Source organism: Salmo salar, chromosome ssa09, assembly GCF_905237065.1.
Source record: "Salmo salar chromosome ssa09, Ssal_v3.1, whole genome shotgun sequence".
Taxonomy (NCBI): domain Eukaryota; kingdom Metazoa; phylum Chordata; class Actinopteri; order Salmoniformes; family Salmonidae; genus Salmo; species Salmo salar.
Window position 1 is genome coordinate 69032711 of NC_059450.1, and position 19731 is coordinate 69052441.

Genomic DNA, 19731 nt, shown 5'->3' on the forward strand with positions numbered 1-19731 from the left:
AAAATTTGTTTGGATTTCTTGAAACGCTTATCTGGATTTCCTGAATCAGAGATGCACTGAACTGAATTGTTGTTCTGATCTGTCCTTTCTCGAGGTTATTGTGGAGATGGTATCTAGATGCATGAAAGGGATAATTTGACCAAATGGTGTGGACCTCAAAACCCCTTCTAACCTGCTGAAGAAATGGTGTTCACTGCAGCCCTGTCCTGCACCACCTTCATCAAGAGACCTGAGTTTGAGCTAGCAACCGGTGTACAGCATCCAGTTGAAGTTATCAAATGCCTTTTCTCTCAGGAGTGCAACAGAAGTCCATGTGGAGTGAGAATGGAGAGAGATCCGTTCCAAAACTTCTCTCATATTGCTGGTATACTGGTTGGCAAATGGACAAGACATAATGAGTTGTGGTGGGGTTCAGGTGAGACACTGAAATTGGGACATTGTAATGGGCCATCCACTTTGAACTGTGAAGCTATCTGAAGAAGAAAAATTAAGAAATGCCTGAAGATTGAGTGCCGGGAAAGGGAGGGGGTTGGTCAACTGTGCCCGTAATTGATTTAGACTTGTCTAAAATTGTTGTTTGGGGTATCAGGTTGATTGTGGAGGTATACACTGTTAAATTTATAGTAATTTAGGCTAAGAATGCATTGAGATACTGATCTGTAATTATAATCGTGATGAGAAAGTTAATACTAGAATTATAGGATAATTATATTGTATGTTAATATAAATGTACATTCTGCCAGTGTTGATTTGTGTTAACCTCTTACATCTAGACGTTCCACTAGCGGAACACCTGCTCCAATATCCAATGATAGGCGTGGCACGAATTACAAATTCCTCAAAAATACAAAAACCTCAATTTTTCAAACATATGACTATTTCACAGCATTTTAAAGACAAGACTCTCCTTTATCTAACCACACTGTCCGATTTCAAAAAGGCTTTACAGCGAAAGCAAAACATTAGATTATGTCAGCAGAGTACCAAGCCAGAAATAATCAGACACCCATTTTTCAAGCTAGCATATAATGTCACAAAAACCCAGAAGACAGCTAAATGCAGCACTAACCTTTGATGATCTTCATCAGATGACACACCTAGGACATTATGTTATACAATACATGCATGTTTTGTTCAATCAAGTTCATATTTATATCAAAAAACAGCTTTTTACATTAGCATGTGACGTTCAGAACTAGCATACCCCCCGCAAACTTCCGGAGGAATTTGCTAACAATTTACTAAATTACTCACGATAAACGTTCACAAAAAGCATAACAATTATTTTAAGAATTATAGATACAGAACTCCTCTATGTACTTGATATGTCCGATTTTAAAATAGCTTTTTGGTGAAAGCACATTTTGCAATATTCGAAGTACCTAGCCCAGCCATCACGGGCTAGCTATTTAGACACCCGGCAAGTTTAGCACTCACCAATATCAGATTTACTATTATAAACGTTTGATTACCTTTTGTTGTCTTCGTCAGAATGCACTCCCAGGACTGCTACTTCAATAACAAATGTTGGTTTGGTCCAAAATAATCCATCGTTATATCCGAATAGCGGCGTTTTGTTCGTGCGTCCCAGACACTATCCGAAATGGTAAATCAGGGTCGCGCGCATGGCGCAATTCGCAGAGTACGACCCTGCCTCACACAGGAAGCGGCGCAGGTCCTAATCCAGGCACTTGTCATCTCCCGTCTGGATTATTGCAACTCGCTGTTGGCTGGGCTCCCTGCCTGTGCCATTAAACCCCTACAACTCATCCAGAACGCCGCAGCCCGTCTGGTGTTCAACCTTCCCAAGTTCTCTCACGTCACCCCGCTCCTCCGCTCTCTCCACTGGCTTCCAGTCGCAGACGCTCTGGATAAGAGCGTCTGCTAAATGACTAAAATCTAAAATGTAAAAAAATGTGACAAAAAAATTCTAAATATTCCATTACCGTACTTCGAAGCATGTCAACCGCTGTTTAAAATCAATTTTTAAGCCATTTTTCTCGTAGAAAAGCGATAATATTCCAACCGGGAATCTCCTTTTCGGCAAACAGAGGAAAAAATCACAAAGACGGGGGCGGCCAGGTCACGCGCCTAAGCCCACAGTCCCTTGATCGGCCACTTGAGAAAGGCGATAATGTGTTTCAGCCTGGGGCTGGGATGACGACATTCTGTTTTTTCCCGGGCTCTGAGCGCCCATGGACGACGTAGGAAGTGTCACGTTTGCAATTGCAACAAATAATCTGCTCAGACCCCAACGAAGGAGCATTAAAAGTCGTGCTATAAATTCTCAGACAACCCAAAGATTCCTTGATGCCCTTCCAGACTGCCTCTGCCTACCCAAGGACGTCAGAGGACAAAAATCAGTTAACCACCTAACCGAGGAACTCAATTTAACCTTGCGCAATACCCTAGATGCAGTTGCACCCCTAAAAATTAAAAACATCTGTCATAAGAAACTAGCTCCCTGGTATACAGAAAATACACAAGCTCTGAAGCAAGCTTCCAGAAAATTGGAACGGAAATGGCGCCACACCAAACTGGAAGTCTTCCGACTAGCTTGGAAAGACAGTACCGTGCAGTATCGAAGAGCCCTCACTGCTGCTCGATCATCCTATTTTTCCAACTTAATTGAGGAAAATAAGAACAATCCGAAATTTCTTTTTGATACTGTCGCAAAGCTAACTAAAAAGCAGCCTTCGCAAATGGAGGATGGCTTTCACTTCAGCAGTAATACGTTTATGAACTTCTTTGAGGAAAAGATCATGATCATTAGAAAGCAAATTACAGACTCCTCTTTAAATCTGGGTATTCCTCCAAAGCTCCATTGTCCTGAGTCTACACAACTCTGCCAGGACCTAGGATCAAGGGAGATACTAAAGTGTTTTAGTACTATATCTCTTGACACAATGATGAAAATAATCATGGCCTCCAAACCCTCAAGCTGCATACTGGACCCTATTCCAACTAAACTACTGAAAGAGCTGCTTCCTGTGCTTGGCCCTCCTATGTTGAACATAATAAACGGCTCTCTATCCACCGGATGTGTACCAAGCTCACTAAAAGTGGCAGTAATAAAGCCTCTCTTGAAAAAGCCGAATCTTGATCCAGAAATTATAAAAAACTTTCGGCCTATATCGAATCTTCCATTCCTCTCAAACATTTTAGAAAAAGCTGTTGCAGCAACTCACTGCCTTCCTGAAGACAAACAATGTATACGAAACGCTTCAGTCTGGTTTTAGACCCCATCATAGCACTGAGACTGCACTTCTGAAGGTGGTAAATGACCTTTTAATGACGTCAGACCGAGGCTCTGCATCTGTCCTCGTGCTCCTAGATCTTAGTGCCGCTTTTGATACCATTGATCACCACATTCTTTTGGAGAGATTGGAAACCCAAATTGGTCTACATGGACAAGTTCTGGCCTGGTTTAGATCTTATCTGTCGGAAAGATATCAGTTTGTCTCTGTGAATGGTTTGTCCTCTGACAAATCAATTGTAAATTTCGGTGTTCCTCAAGGTTCCGTTTTAGGACCACTATTGTTTTCACTATATATTTTACCTCTTGGGGATGTCATTCGAAAACATAATGTTAAATTTCACTGCAGACGACACACAGCTGTAAATTTCAATGAAACATGGTGAAGCCCCAAAATTGCCCTCGCTAGAAGCCTGTGTTTCAGACATAAAGAAGTGGATGGCTGCAAACTTTCTACTTTTAAACTCGGACAAAACAGAGATGCTTGTTCTAGGTCCCAAGAAACAAAGAGATCTTCTGTTGAATCTGACAATTAATCTGGATGGTTGTACAGTCGTCTCAAATAAAACTGTGAAGGACCTCGGCGTTACTCTGGACCCTGATCTCTCTTTTGAAGAACATATCAAGACTGTTTCAAGGACAGCTTTTTTCCATCTACGTAACATTGCAAAAATCAGAAATTTTCTGTCCAAAAATGATGCAGTAAAATTAATCCATGCTTTTGTTACTTCTAGGCTGGACTACTGCAATGCTCTACTTTCCGGCTACCCGGATAAAGCACTAAATAAACTTCAGTTAGTGCTAAATACGGCTGCTAGAATCCTGACTAGAACCAAAAAATTTGATCATATTACTCCAGTGCTAGCCTCCCTACACTGGCTTCCTGTTAAGGCAAGGGCTGATTTCAAGGTTTTACTGCTAACCTACAAAGCATTACATGGGCTTGATCCTACCTATCTTTCCGATTTGGTCCTGCCGTACATACCTACACGTACGCTACGGTCACAAGACGCAGGCCTCCTAATTGTCCCTAGAATTTCTAAGCAAACGGCTGGAGGTAGGGCTTTCTCCTATAGAGCTCCATTTTTATGGAATGGTCTGCCTACCAATGTGAGAGACGCAGACTCAGTCTCAACCTTTAAGTCTTTACTGAAGACTTATCTCTTCAGTAGGTCCTATGATTAAGTATAGTCTGGCCCAGGAGTGTGAAGGTGAACGGAAAGGCTGGAGCAACGAACCGCCCTTGCTGTCTCGGCCTGGCTGGTTCCTCTCTTTCCACTGGGATTCTCTGCCTCTAACCCTTTTACAGGGGCTGAGTCACTGGCTTACTGGTGTTCTTCCATGCCGTCCATGGGAGGGGTGCGTCACTTGAGTGGGTTGAGTCACTGACGTGGTCTTCCTGTCTGGGTTGGCGCCCCCCCTTGGGTTGTGCCATGGCGGAGATCGTTGTGGGCTATACTCGGCCTTGTCTTAGGACGGTAAGTTGGTGGTTGGAGACATCCCTCTAGTGGTGTGGGGGCTGTGCTTTGGCAAAGTGGGTGGGGTTATATCCTGCCTGTTTGGCCCTGTCCGGGGGTATCATCGGATGGGGCCACAGTGTCTTCTGATCCCTCCTGTCTCAGCCTCCAGTATTTATGCTGCAGTAGTTTATGTGTCGGGGGGCTAGGGTCAGTCTGTTACATCTGGAGTATTTCTCTTGTCTTATTCGGTGTCCTGCGTGAATTTAAATATGCTCTCTCTAATTCTCTCTTTCTCTCTTTCTGTCTTTCTCTCGGAGGACCTGAGCCCTAGGACCATGCCTCAGGACTACCTGGTATGATGACTCCTTGCTGTCCCCAGTCCACCTGGCCGTGCTGCTGCTCCAGTTTCAACTGTTCTGCCTGCGGCTATGGAACCCTGACCTGTTCACCGGACGTGCTTGTTGCACCCTCGACAACTACTATGATTATTATTATTTGACCATGCTGGTCATTTATGAACATTTTAACATTTTAACATCTTGACCATGTTCTGTTATAATATCCACCCTGCACAGCCAGAAGAGGACTGGCCACCCCTCATAGCCTGGTTCCTCTCTAGGTTTCTTCCTAGGTTTTTGGCCTTTTCTAGGGAGTTTTTCCTAGGGAGTTTTTCCTAGCCACCGTGCTTCTTTCACATGCTTTGCTTGCTGTTTGGGGTTTTAGGCTGGGTTTCTGTACAGCACTTTGAGATATCAGCTGATGTACGAAGGGCTATATAAAAATAAATTTGATTTGATTTTGATTTGATTTAGAGCAGAGATCCTTTGTAAAAGATAGAGATGGCAAAGAAGTTCAAGAAATGGTCAGACAGGCCACTTCCTGTAAAGGAATCTCTCAGGTTTTGACCTGCCATTTGAGTTCTGTTATACTCACAGACACCATTCAAACAGTTTTAGAAACTTTAGGGTGTTTTCTATCCATATATAATAAGTATATGCATATTCTAGTTACTGGGTAGGATTAGTAACCAGATTAAATCGGGTACGTTTTTTATCCAGCCGTGAAAATACTGCCCCCTAGCCATAAGAGGTTAAGTTGACGGTTTTCATTTTGAGTGATATAACCAATGCAAATCACTGAGCAATGTCATTCTGGATTTTGGTTGGATAATTAATTGGGTTTTAATTCTGATTTGGAAACTGAAGGATTTCCCTGACCTATTCCCTATTTCTGACTACATCTCTGATGAAGACCCCAATTCTAAGCATAAGGACCCAGATGTGGAGCTCATGTTCCTACTGAGTGTACAAAGTGCCCAGAGAGGGGTGTCTGTCACTGGTGTAGGAAGGGTTCGTTCTAAATGGGGTGGACATTTTCGTCATGCTGACCCCTACCTTTGTGTGTGGTGTATGATGACCATCCCTCTCTGTCTGCCGAATTCTTTCTCTTTGCTCTTGTTTTCCTTAATAGGATGTTGGTGGGCGGAGCCGGGAGGGTCGTCAGCGAAATGGGACACACCTGGGCTCGGGTGTGTCCCAGGATAAATACACCTCTTCCCCTTATTCATTGAGGAGACTCTCTCCATGCAGACACACTGATAGAGTTTGGTTGTGGCTGTTTTTGTTTGTTTGTTTTTGTTGGCACCTTTCAACACCCCTCATTATCACATTTATGCACGCAACCACTCACTTACACCACTGATTACTGACTACACACACCATTGTTAATTGTATTTAGTTTACTTTAGTTAAGAAATAACAAAATATATTTATTATCTCCATGTTGTCTCCCTTTTTGTTATGAGCTTTGAGCCGGTTCGTGACAGGTGCCAGAGTGATGACTGTCCTATTTGCTGTAATTAAGCCTGTGTGTGAGTTTTTATGTTTCATTTTCATTTTCTGTTCCAGATTGACTGTGTTTTGATAAGAAAGGTATAAAACTCAGCAACCCAAAATCAGGTTGTTTACCATGGATGGAATGTCAAACACCAGAGGGATGTATTTTGTTAGTTTAAATGTATACTTAACAATCTTGAATTTTTCTAGAAGAAACTGAGTTTCTTGAGAGGCGAATGTGAGAGAAAAATTACATAGTTACCTGATTTGTTTGATATTAATAGTTAACAATTAATACTTAACAAATATGAAGATATTTCTGTCCTGTTAGTGTCTGTGTTTTTATGGTGCTAATCTGGGCGTATGATCACTAGAGATGGCTTGAGCTGACAAATGAGTTAAAGACTGCATTACATAGACAAGATGTGGTGGGTCTAACCGAGATAGAGATAGCCAGGAGGAGTTTAGAACAATTCCTCATTGTCTCTAAATCATCCTTGCATCTGGGAAACTAAGCCAGGGAGGGGTTAATACAACACCTCCGTGCAGATAACGACTGGATGAACCCAGAGTGGCTTATGATGCATTTTAGTGTCAGCTATATATAGTACTCTGCATTTGTGTAAAGGTTAGGTTACTTGGTCCAACACTCAAGGGTGTGAGCCGGCCAGCTTCATTATTGCAATAATTCATCGATATTGAATAAAGATGATTGTTTGAAGAAATGACAGTCTCTCTCACTTGGTTAGAATTTCAACCACAGCTCTGATGGTTTCAATTCTTATTTTGCCCCAAAAAGTGTCAGATTCGAGTGATTGACACTATCAAACACATCAGCAAGTGGCCACTCCATAAAAATCTTAGGGCCACGGGTTATTTCAACATAACTGTGCCGATGTGTTGTCGTATGTAAACAAGTGGTGCTGCAAAATGGGAAGATCTGTCTCACTGTCTGGAGGTTCTGGCTGGTATGATTGGATAGAGAGCACACAGATTATAAAGCATGTTAGTGGGCATTGGGCAATCGGGTGGGATTGTAATCCATACCCAACCCTCCAGCCAGTAAATCGTGATGAACTCACTTACCAAAGTAATCCTATTTACTCTGTAGACAATTTTGATACAAGAATAAATGTTTCTGACTAATATCATTGCCACATAGGCCATTTACCCAAACCAGAAGCCATGGATTACAGGCAACATCCACACTGAGCTAAAGGGTAGAGCTGCCGCTTTCAAGGAGTAGGACTCTATCCCAGAAGCTTATAAGAAATCCCACTATGCCCTCCGACGAACCATCAAACAGTCAAAGCGTCAATATCGGACTAAGATCGAATCGTATTACACCAGCTCCGACGCTCGTCGGATGTGGCAGAGCTTGCTAATTATTACAGACTACAAAGGGAAGCACAGCCGAGAGCTGCCCAGTGACACGAGTCTACCAGACCAGCTAAATTACTTCTAAGCTCGCTTCGAGGCAAGTAACACTGACACATGCATGAGAGTATCAACTCTATGACTAGGGTGGCTGGATTCTTTCACAATTTTTAGGGCTTTCTTCTGACACTGCCTTATATAGAGGTCCTGGATGGAAACCCGTCAGGATGCTCTCAATGGTGCAGCTGTAGAACCTATTGAGGATCTGAGGACCCATGCCAAATCTTTTTGTCTCCTGGGGGTGAATAGGTTTTGTCCTGCCCGCTTCACGACTGTCATGGTGTGCTTGGACCATGTTAGTTTGTTGGTGATGTGGACACCAAGGAACTTGAAGCTCTCAACCTGCTCCACTGCAGCCCCGTAGATGAGAATGAGGGCGTGCTCGGTCCTCTTTTCCTGTAGTCCACAATCACCTACTTTGTCTTGATCACGTTGAGGGAGAGGTTGTTGTCCTGGCACCACACGGCCAGGTCTCTGATCTCCTCCCTACCACACGGCCAGGTCTCTGACCTCCTCTGTCTCATTGTTGTCGGTGATCAGGCCTACCACTGTTGTATCATCGGAAAATGTAATGATGGTGTTGGAGTCGTGCCTGGCCGTGCAGTCATGAGTGAAAAGGGAGTACAGGATGGGGCTGAGCACGCACCCCTGAGGGGCCCCTGTGTTAAGGATCAGCGTGGCGGATGTGTTGTTACCTTCCCTTACCACCTGGGGGTGGCCCATCAGGAAGTCCAGAATCCAGTTGCACAGGGAGGTGTTTAGTCCCAGGGTCCTTAGCTTATTGATGAGCTTTGAGGGCATGATGGTGTTGAACGCTGAGCTGTAGTCAATGAATAGCATTCTCACATAGGTGTTCCTTTTGTCCAGGTGGGAAAGGGCAGTGTGGAGTGCAATAGAGACTGCATCATTTGTGGATCTGTTGGGGCAAACTGGAGTGGGTCTAGGGTTTCTGGGATGATGGTGTTGATGTGAGCCATGACCAGCCTTTCAAAGCATTTCATGGCTACAGATGTGAGTGCTACGGGTCGGTAATCATTTAGGCAGTTTACCTTAGTGTTCTTGGGCACAGGCACTGTGGTGGTCTGCTTAAAAAATGTTAGTATTACAGACTCGGACAGGGAGTGGTTGAAAATGTCAGTGAAGACACTTGCTAGTTGGTCAGCGCATGCTCACAGTACACGTCCTGGTAATCCATCTGGCCCTGCGGCCTTGTGAATGTTGACCCGTCTAAAGGTCTTACTCACATAGGCTGCGGAGAGCATGATCACACTGTCTTCTGGTACAGCTGGTTCTCTCATGCATGTTTCAGTGTTATTTGCCTCGAAGCGAGCATATATCTTCTTTCTTGTTTGCTTATGGCGGAATACAGCTCATTCAATGCTATCTTGGTGCCAGCCTCTGACTGAAGTGGTATGTAAACAATTACAAAGAATATAGATGAAAACTCTCTCGATAGGTAATGTGGTCTGCAGCTTATCATGAGAAACTCTACCTCAGGCGAGCAATGGCTCAAGGCTTCCTTAGATATCGCGCACCAGCTGTTGTTTACAGAAATACTTAGACCGCCACCCCTTGTCTTACCAGACACTGCTGTTCTATCCTGCCGGTACATCGTCGTTCAGCCACTACTCCCTGAAGCATAAGATGTTACAGTTTTTAATGTCCCGTTGGTAGTTTAATCTTCCCAATAATTCATCAATTTATTGTCCAAAGATTGAATGTTTGCGAGCAGAATTGAGGGAAGTGGGGGTTTATTCGATCGCCTCCTACTCCTCTGAAGGCAGCCTGCCCTCCAGCCTCTCTTTCTCCGCCTCCTCTTCACGCAGGTCACTGGGGTCGGGGCCTGTTCCCGAGGGAGCCGTATATCCTCCGCCTCGGGCTCGTCATAGTCGTGAAAGAAGAAAGGATTCTGCTAGTCCGTGGTGAGTAATCACAGTCTAGAAGTTATTTTCGGTCATAAGAGACGGTAGCGGTAACATTATGTACAAAAATAGTTTAAAAAAAAGTTACAAACAACACAGATAAACAAAAAAACACAATCGGTTGGGGGCACGTAAAACATTTGCCCAGTCTGAGGTCCTGAGCACTCTGGAGCAGGCTTTCATCAAGGACCACAAGTTGACTCCAATCAAGTTATAGAAACATCTCAAGGATGATCATTGGAAACAGGATGCACCTGAGCTCAATTTTGAGTCTCATAGCAAAGGGTCTTACTTTGTAAATACTTACGTAAATAAGGTATTTCAGTTTTAGATTTTTAATACAATCGCAAACATTGCTAAAAACCTGTTTTCACTTTGTCATTATGGTGTACTGTGTGTAGATTGATGAGGAAAAAAAATATTTAATCAAATTTAGAATAAGGCTGTAACGTAACAAAATGTGGAAAAAGTCACGTAAACTTCTAACGGCTGTTGAATGGAGTAGACCAAGGCGCAGCGTGGTTAGTGCTTATCATGAAATTTAATGGAAAATGAGAACACTTTACAACTAAACAAAAGACAACAGCCAAACAGTTCTGTCAGGTAACAAATGACTAAACAGAAAATAACTACCCACAAACCCCAAAGGAAAACAGGCTGCCTAAGTATGACACCCAATCAGCGACAACGATGTACAGCTGTCCCTGATTGAGAGCCATACCAGGCCAAAACAAAGAAATACAAAGCATAGAAAAAATGACATAGAATGCCCACCCAAATCACACCCTGACCAACCTAAATAGAGACATAAAAAAGGCTCTCTCAGGTCAGGGCGTGACAATACCCCCCCGAAGGTGCGGACTCCGGCCGCAAAACCTGAACCTATAGGGGAGGGTGGGCATTTCTCCACGGTGGCGGCTCTGGAACGGGACGCAGACCCCGGATCCCTCGCCGCGGGCCCCGGACTGGAGGGCGACTCTGGCTGCGCCGGAGGACAGGCGGGCGACTCTGGCTGCGCCGGAGGACAGGCGGGCGACTCTGGCTGCGCCGGAGGACAGGCGGGCGACTCTGGCTGCGCCGGAGGACAGGCGGGCGACTCTGACTGCGCCGGAGGACAGGCGGGCGACTCTGGCTGCGCCGGATTCCCCAGGCTGGGGAGACCCACTGGAGGCCTGGTCCATGGAAGAGGCACAGGATTGACCAGGCTGGGGAGACATGCAGGAGGCCTGGCTCTGGGAGCAGGCACAGGATAGACCAGGCTGGGGAGACTTGCAGGAGGCCTGGCTCTGGGAGCAGGCACAAGACATGCAGGGCTGGGGAGGTGCACAGGAGGCCTGGTGCGTGGGGCTGGCACAGTCTTCACCAGACGGCCAGCACACACCTCAGGACGAGTATGGAGAGCTGACTCAGGTGACATCAATTCGAGGACACGCTCCGTAGGGCGAATGTCGTGCCTCATTCACCAACACAGCAGCTCTCTCATATCGCTCTCCTCCAATCTCCCCATCAACTCCTTCACTGTCTCTGCTTCGCTCCCTTCGCTCACCTCCAACTTCCCCCCAACTGGCTCTGGTTCCATCCTCGGCACCGCCGACCTTCCCGTGTGCCCCCCCCCAAAAAAATCTTGGGGCTGCCTCTCCTCCTCTTGCCATGCCAGCCGATCCTCCCAGAAACGCCGTTCTGCCTTCGCTGCCTCTATCTTCTCCGGCGGGCGGCGATATTCTCTAGCCTGTCTCCAGGGTCCCTTTCCTTCCAGTATCTCTTCCCAAGTCCAACAGTCCTGAACCCTCTGCTCCTCCTTACCACACTGCTTGGTCCGTTGTAGGTGGGTAGTTCTGTAACGGCTGTTGAATGGAGTAGACCAAGGCGCAGCGTGGTTAGTGCTTATCATGAAATTTAATGGAAAATGAGAACCCTTTACAACTAAACAAAAGACAACAGCCAAACAGTTCTGTCAGGTAACAAATGACTAAACAGAAAATAACTACCCACAAACCCCAAAGGAAAACAGGCTGCCTAAGTATGACACCCAATCAGCGACAACGATGTACAGCTGTCCCTGATTGAGAGCCATACCAGGCCAAAACAAAGAAATACAAAGCATAGAAAAAAGGACATAGAATGCCCACCCAAATCACACCCTGACCAACCTAAATGGAGACATAAAAAAGGCTCTCTCCGGTCAGGGCGTGAAAAAAACGGAATATTATCCGAATGCACTATATGTAATTTATGGATGTGCATCTTTCCCTTTCAAGACAATTCGATACATGGTCTTCGATAGGATACAGGAACGATAAGTTTTAGTTTGAAACGATTTGGTGTGATTCGGTTTGATTCGAGGACGAATCGATGCGATTTGGTTCGATGTGATTCGGTACAATTCGATGCACTAGCATTTGTTGCATAAACACATTCATTTTCCATTCTAAATTAAAATCTGCTGCTGATGTTCATGAGCTGGGCCTCTCTGAGCTGGATCTGTGTGTGTGTGTGTGTGTGTGTGTGTGTGTGTGTGTGTGTGTGTGTGTGTGTGTGTGTGTGTGTGTGTGTGTGTGCGTGTGTGCGTGTGTGCATGTGTGCGTGCGTGTGTGTGTGCGTGCCTGTGTGCGTGCGTGTGTAAATGATGTACATATGTCTATGCTGTATGTCCTGTAGTCACCTGATCAGAGCCATAAGGGAGACAAGGGCTACGGTCCAAACACTTAAAATACACACCCTATCCCCTCAGCCCTCAAATTAAGTGGGCACTTCTGATGACGTATCATGACGTCTGACGAGTATACACTCGCAGGGCAAGGGGCGAAGGAAGAAGGAATGATTTTTAAATGGACCACCCTTGGTCAGAAATTCGGCATCCGTTCATCCCGCGATGATTGTGTTTTCAGCCACCAGTAGCTTGTGGGTGCTTTATATGCCCTACAGTCAATTATGAGTGCATATCTACTTATATTAAATATATCATTATTAATATATGCCTACTCTATGATAGCTAGCAAATGAATTAGCTAACTAACGTTAGCCTGCCTAGCTGGAACTTCTGAAGAAGGGAAATGTTTTATTTCTACAATTTCCAAAAGTTAACCAAACAAAAACATATTTCCTTTTTTGAGATGTGTTTGTGCCGTCATGTGCATTAGTGGCACAATTTCTAACTTATTTGCATTCATTTTTTACTTACACTTGTATGTTGACTTCTCCATTGATGTTGTTTTTAAGTTTTCGCGGACTTTTCTTAGCAGATGTACAATCGTCGCAAATTGAATTATGGGGAGTTCCAGGACCCGGAGTGAACATAACTGTACACTCGCAAAGCCGACTAAAAATGAGGGCTGAGGGGCTTAAGTTGCAAACTTCCCTTGCTTGGCTAATCATTTGGACCACCCTCCAAGATGGCGACGGGGATTCCCCCAAGGGCAGAAGGCGAGGGTAAGTGGACAAGGGTGTGTCTTTTAAGTGTTTGAACCGCAGCTTAATCATCTACCACCCAAATACCACTATCAAATTAGAGGAGGGTGTAGTCTATGTTTTTTGTCCCCCCACTTTGGTTCTGAAATCACCATCACCCAGTTAATTAACTTGTCATTTTTGCAGATTAAGTATTTGCGCTGAACCAATGAATATCTAGCAGAACTAATGAATAAACTACCAAAACTATTGCTGATGGTGAACCTGAACAATCAAAATAAAATATATTGTAAGCCCCGTTCAGTAGGTAGGCTATAGCCAGATGAGAGTCTCCGGTAGCTTACTTTCATTCTGGTAAAACACAATTTTTAACTGTGCATAGATAACAATAGCCTAGCAAATTACATAGGTTGTCACTCAATTAATAAAGTCTAATATGGTGCAAGCCATTTCATCATTTGAATGCTGAAGATGCCGCACAGATGTGCAAGGTCAGGAACAGGCCGCCTACCTTGCAATGGTCAGCGAGCAAAGCTGGCCACAGTGAGGGAAAACGGATATTACCTAGGTTTGTTCGGCATGCAAAGGACTTGTAGATCAATGACTGTCAACACGGTTACATGCTTAGTTCGACACTGAAGGAGAGGACGCATCAGTTGTCACAAAATATGAGGTATTTTCGGAAGGTAGAAAGAAAGTAATATAAGCAAAACATTTTTGTGAATATCAATTAGATCGGTTTGGGGCCCGCCAACCAATGCAGTTAAATCTTAAACATTTCAATCGGGGACCAATGCCTATCGGTGAATTGTTACATCCTTAACCTCTATGGGCTAGGTGGGACGCTAGCGTGCCACCCGTGGTGCACTCCATCAACAGCAGGTGCATTTCAAGAGCGGCAAATTTGAATCCAAATAAATGTCAAAATTCAAATTTTTCAAAAATACAACTATTTTACACCATTTGAAAGATAAACATCTCCTTAATCTAACCACGTTTTACGATTTCAAAAAGGTTTTACGGCGAAAGCATAAATTTAGAGTATGTTAGGACAGTACATTTACAAGAGTTGTGTGTAATGTTTTGTCAAGTCAAAGACAGGGTCACCAAAACCATAAAACCAGCTAAAATGATGCACTAACCTTTTACAATCTCCATCAGATGACACTCCTAGGACATTATGTTAGACAATGCATGCATTTTTAGTTCTATCAAGTTCATATTTATATCCAAAAACAGCGTTTTACTATGGCATTGATGTTGAGGAAATCGTTTCCCTCCAATAACCGGCAGTCAAGTCAGCGTCACAAATTAAATAATTAAAATTAGAAAACATTGGTAAAATATTATATTGTCATTTAAAGAATTATAGATTTACATCTCTTGAACGCAATCAACTTGCCAGATTTAAAAATAACCTTACTGGGAAATCACACTTTGCAATAATCTGAGCACTGCGCCCAGAAAGATACGCGTTGCGATACAGACTAGACGTCATGTTGGGGAGATCTAAAATCGAAAATACTATGTAAATAATCCATTACCTTTGATTCTCTTCATCAGATGTCACTTCCAGGTATCACAGGTCCATAACGAATGTAGTTTTGTTCAAAAAAGCTCATCATTTATGTCCAAAAATCTCCGTCTTGTTAGCACATGATCTAAGCCAGCCGGACTTCTCGTCATGAACGAGGGGAAAAAATATATTTACGTTCGTTCAAACATGTCAAACGTTGTATAGCATAAATCATTAGGGCCTTTTTAACCAGAACATGAATAATATTCAAGGTGGACGAATGCATACTCTTTTATAACGTATTGGAACGAGGGTACCCAACATGAACTCGCGCCAGGTGTCTAATGGGACATCATCGTTCCATGGCTCTTGTTCGGTCAGATCTCCCTCCAGAAGACTCAAAACACTTTGTAAAGGCTGGTGCCATCTAGTGGAAGCAATAGGAAGTGCCAAAATATTCCTCAGCCCCTGTGTTTTTCAATGGGATAGGTTTAAAGTCAATACAACACATCAGGTATCCACTTCCTGTCAGAAAATGTCTCAGGGTTTTGCCTGCCAAATGAGTTCTGTTATAGTCACAGACACCATTCAAACAGTTTTAGAAACTTTAGAGTGTTTTCTATCCATATATAATAAGTATATGCATATTCTAGTTACTGGGTAGGATTAGTAACCAGATTAAATCGGGTACATTTTTTTTATCCAGACGTGCAAATGCTGCCCCCTAGCCCTAACAGGCTAAAGTAGGCCTACACGCATCTCTGGAATTCGTTTTAAGGCATTATATGCATTTTAGCAAAGATGTAAATATTCTACATGTATATAAAATACATTTTCACCTGATGTTAAATATGTATATTGGAGAGAAAGAATCTGTATGGGGTGTCGTGTCTTTGGCATCATTAAAACTGAAGACCTATTTATCAAATAACTCTCTGTAATTATTATTACGCGATTAAACTGATTAATCATGTAACTGTAATTAACTAGGAAGTTGGGGCACCAAGGAAAATATTCAGATTACAAAGTTATAATTTTCCTAATATAACTTTCAGATATTTTAATATCTGATCAATTAGTCTTCGAATTAATGAATTATTATTTACCTGACGTTAGTCTCATTCCAAATGTCATAAATTGTAGGTTATCTGCACGAACCCAGTCTTCACTATGAGTCATCCATACATCAATTGTCTTAAAATCATTTATTTACTAACTAGGTAATTCACAGAAATGCATAACAAACAGTAGATATGTTTACAAGGAAATTATAGGAGAATGTGCCCTAGTGGGCTAAACCAGCATGGCGGCTTGTTAGACAAAAGGGGAGTGGGGATCAACTGAGGAGACACTACAGAGTTTAATATTATAACAATTGAAATGCTAAGCCTTTGCACATGAACGCTCACTCATTCGGGAACAATTGCAATCGATATATATATTTACACTCAGTGTGTCATCAGGATCTCTGTTGAAAAGTTTGTTTCTGTTGGAGTCTGTCCGCCCTCTCTCTCTCTCACTGTCGGGGTTAGAATGGATAGTTCAGAGTAACATTCATTCATGTCGTTATAGAATAGCTGTTTCGGCGGTTGTTGGTCTTCGCGTTCTATGATACCGAATTCCTAGCTGCAGACTAGTAATTAATATCAAAGACTTGTTCTTATTCTGTCGGTATCAATAGTCTAAGAGTTTAACCACGTGGTATGGTTAAAAGTTCAGCAAGAGAAATGCATGGTCTCAAACCTTGGCCCTCTCGTTATCGAGGTAAGCTGGTCTGGTGATAGAAAACCTAGGTGGGGGTTTTATTCAGGACATAGAAAAAGGCTGTCTCATGACGCCAGGTCCTGTCTGTGCCCCTGGGGGCGTGCCAAGGACTTAGTGGAACTTTAAACAGAAATACAATTCTCTCACATTAACATCATTACAAAGCATCCCATCATCTCACAAATAGATTCATCCTTATTCATTCATTTTATACAACCATTAGATGTAAGTCTCATACTTGAGACTCTTCTATAAACATGGTTATGGTAATGTGGCGGTATTGTCTCTCATGAGCTTCACAAAAATTTACCAAACAGACCAGTTCGTAGCTGAATTCTTCACCAATCTTTTATACCTTCTCCAGAACATAAATGTCGTTCGGTTCTCCAGTTCTGTGAGGTGGAAGAAATTCCTTGTTTTCTCTATGAAACTCACTCTCTCTCTATACTGTGGCCATGAGGAGAGGATATCCTCATAGGAATTTACGACCTCTTCTGACAGAGCCTGGTGTCAGGAGTATAGAGGTAGGGGGATGGGATGGTGCATAGAAAAGGGCTGGTGCAGAGGGGGGGGGGTATAGTGCTCGATGTACCCAAAGAGGGCAACGTCATGACAGGGGTCTTGATAATAGACCTTATATTGTTTCCTTAGACACCTGCACATCATTCTATAGGCTACGTGGCATCAAACCTCGCCTTCAGCTTGCAAGAAAAGGGGAGAAAACCTGAAGTTGTCCAGTTGGACTGCTGATTTTCACTTCTATTTCAAACTATTTTCACCTGTTTGCTTCTATTAAACATACCGATTAGGCAGAAGGCAGTAGTGGGTCTGTGTGTTGAGAATGTAGGCCCGGAGATCAGTGTTACAAAGGAGACTTCAATAGCAGTTTCCTTATGGGGCTCCCTACTGGGCCAGCTAATACTATAGCCCAGGAAAATCACACTGTGGGCTTATTAACACATATACCCAGAGACAGACATACACAGTGCAAATAGACCCACACATACTGTATACACACAAACACATACACACACTGATGGCACATCAGTGTCCTGCTGTTCTCATGCGGAGAGAGCTGTGGAGGACGTCCACACACCACATTAGCTGATGTCATCAGCAGAGAGAGACAGAACATTCCACAGCAGTACTCCGCTGTGTTCACTGACTGAATGGAGTGGAAAGGGAAGCGACACACTTTTTATATATTCATTCAAATAATACTCCCTTTAAATTGGATTACCTGGATAACCAGGAAGTATAACTGTTCCATATACCTGCCACAGCCGACCTGGGATTTGAACCTATGCCACAACGAACGACAAACAGCACGGTCAATATCACTGACCCAGAACAGCCAAGGCATATGTGGTCCCAGGGTGACAGATCTTCAGGTTTCAGGAAAGCAGTAGCCATACTAACTGAGGTAAAAGGATCCGCCTGTACCCGAATATACGAGACCCTGTCTGGGACCCAAGAGGGTCCGGATCGAGAATTTAAAAAAATGTCACGGGGCTGGGCGGATCTGATATGATTTTCAAGGGTCTCGAGTATATGTAATTTGAACTGAAGGGCTCGTACAGATCCGAATGTAACTGCTGCAGTAGAGAGAGAGAGAAATAATTTATGCTGCTGCTCTTTCTTTTCACAAGAGTGTAGATTGTTGTTGTTGTTGGCCAATCGTAAGTCATCAAATCGGCAAGAGGCTACAGTCATAGAGCCTCCATGTGAGGCAAAGGTTAGGAGATATCTAATCAATGGAAGATGGAATTAAAATGACGGAATGAAAAGTTAAAGGAGAAGGATAGGCTACAATGACCAAGAGCAAACAGGTAGGCTGCTACTTAATATTCTGAATGAAGTTGTTGTAATTTGTAACTGTAGGATGAGAAAGGGCATCCACTGCAGCCTCAATTAGCCTAGCTAGATAACGTTAGCGACGTAGCTTAACTAGCTTCTCCCGGTTTGATGCAGTCAAGACAGGTACTACGTAATCATATTTCATGATAATTAACCTAGCTATGGCAGCTATTAGTCTACTATAGCACGAGTTGGCTTGGTTGGATGCTGTCTCTCCCTGCACTTGGCTGTGCGAATAAATGTTTTAATTGAACTCATCGTTGGGAGCTGCACATTCTACATGGTCACCTCACTCAAAATGTTTTTTTTTAGGTGGCTTAAACCATTATTTGGTCAAACAGTAAAACACATTATTCTCATGTGTCACTCGCTCACAGTATGCCCCCTCCCCCACATGATAGAGTGGCACCTCTCTCTCCCTCATCTCACGCTTTATCAGCGCCGGTTAATAAAGTAGAGTAAAAATGATTTTTCTGCTGCTTCCCTCACTCGGATCGGACCAGGTCTGAATCCGACCAGGTCTATACGGAACGTGTCTAGTTGTCCTCATGTCTGTTCGGAACAGGTCTCAACTTTTTGGACCTGTGAAGACCTTTATTGAGGAGTAGTGGATAAAGTTAGAGGTGTTATAGACTGATAAGGTCATTGAGTTGTCATGGCGATGGTAAATCAGGCCCTATAGCTTAGCCACTGTAGCTAAAAGAGTTTGGCTGTGATATAGAGAGTTTGGCTGTGATATAATCCAGCCTTATACATCATTAGGCTGACCTTTGAATAGATTACATTAAGTTCTGTTAATGATCAGTTATAACCTCCAGGCATTACAGGCCAGATTCGTAGCGTGACTTGTCCTACAGTCATCTTTATTTTGTCCCTTGGATTTGATGCTTGCTGCCTAGGAGTTGACTAATCCTACCAATTATACAATAGACTCAGGTCCTCCTGAGGACATCATGCCCATGCTTGATACAAACTTGTCCACCTTCTTCTCTCTCTCTCTCTCTCTCTCTCTCTCTCTCTCTCTCTCTCTCTCTCACTCTCTGTATCTGTCTCTGTCTCTCTCATTTGAGAAAATATAATCACTGCATTCTATACTGCAGGTTATTTGAGGCCACATTATCAGTTTTCTCTCTCATTCCCCCTCTATCTCTCTCTCTCTCTCTATCTCTCTCTCTCTCTCTCTCTCTCTCTCTTTCTGTCTCTGTCTCTCTCATTGGAGAAAATATAATCACTGCATTCTATACTGCAGGTTATTTGAGGCTACATACTATCAGTT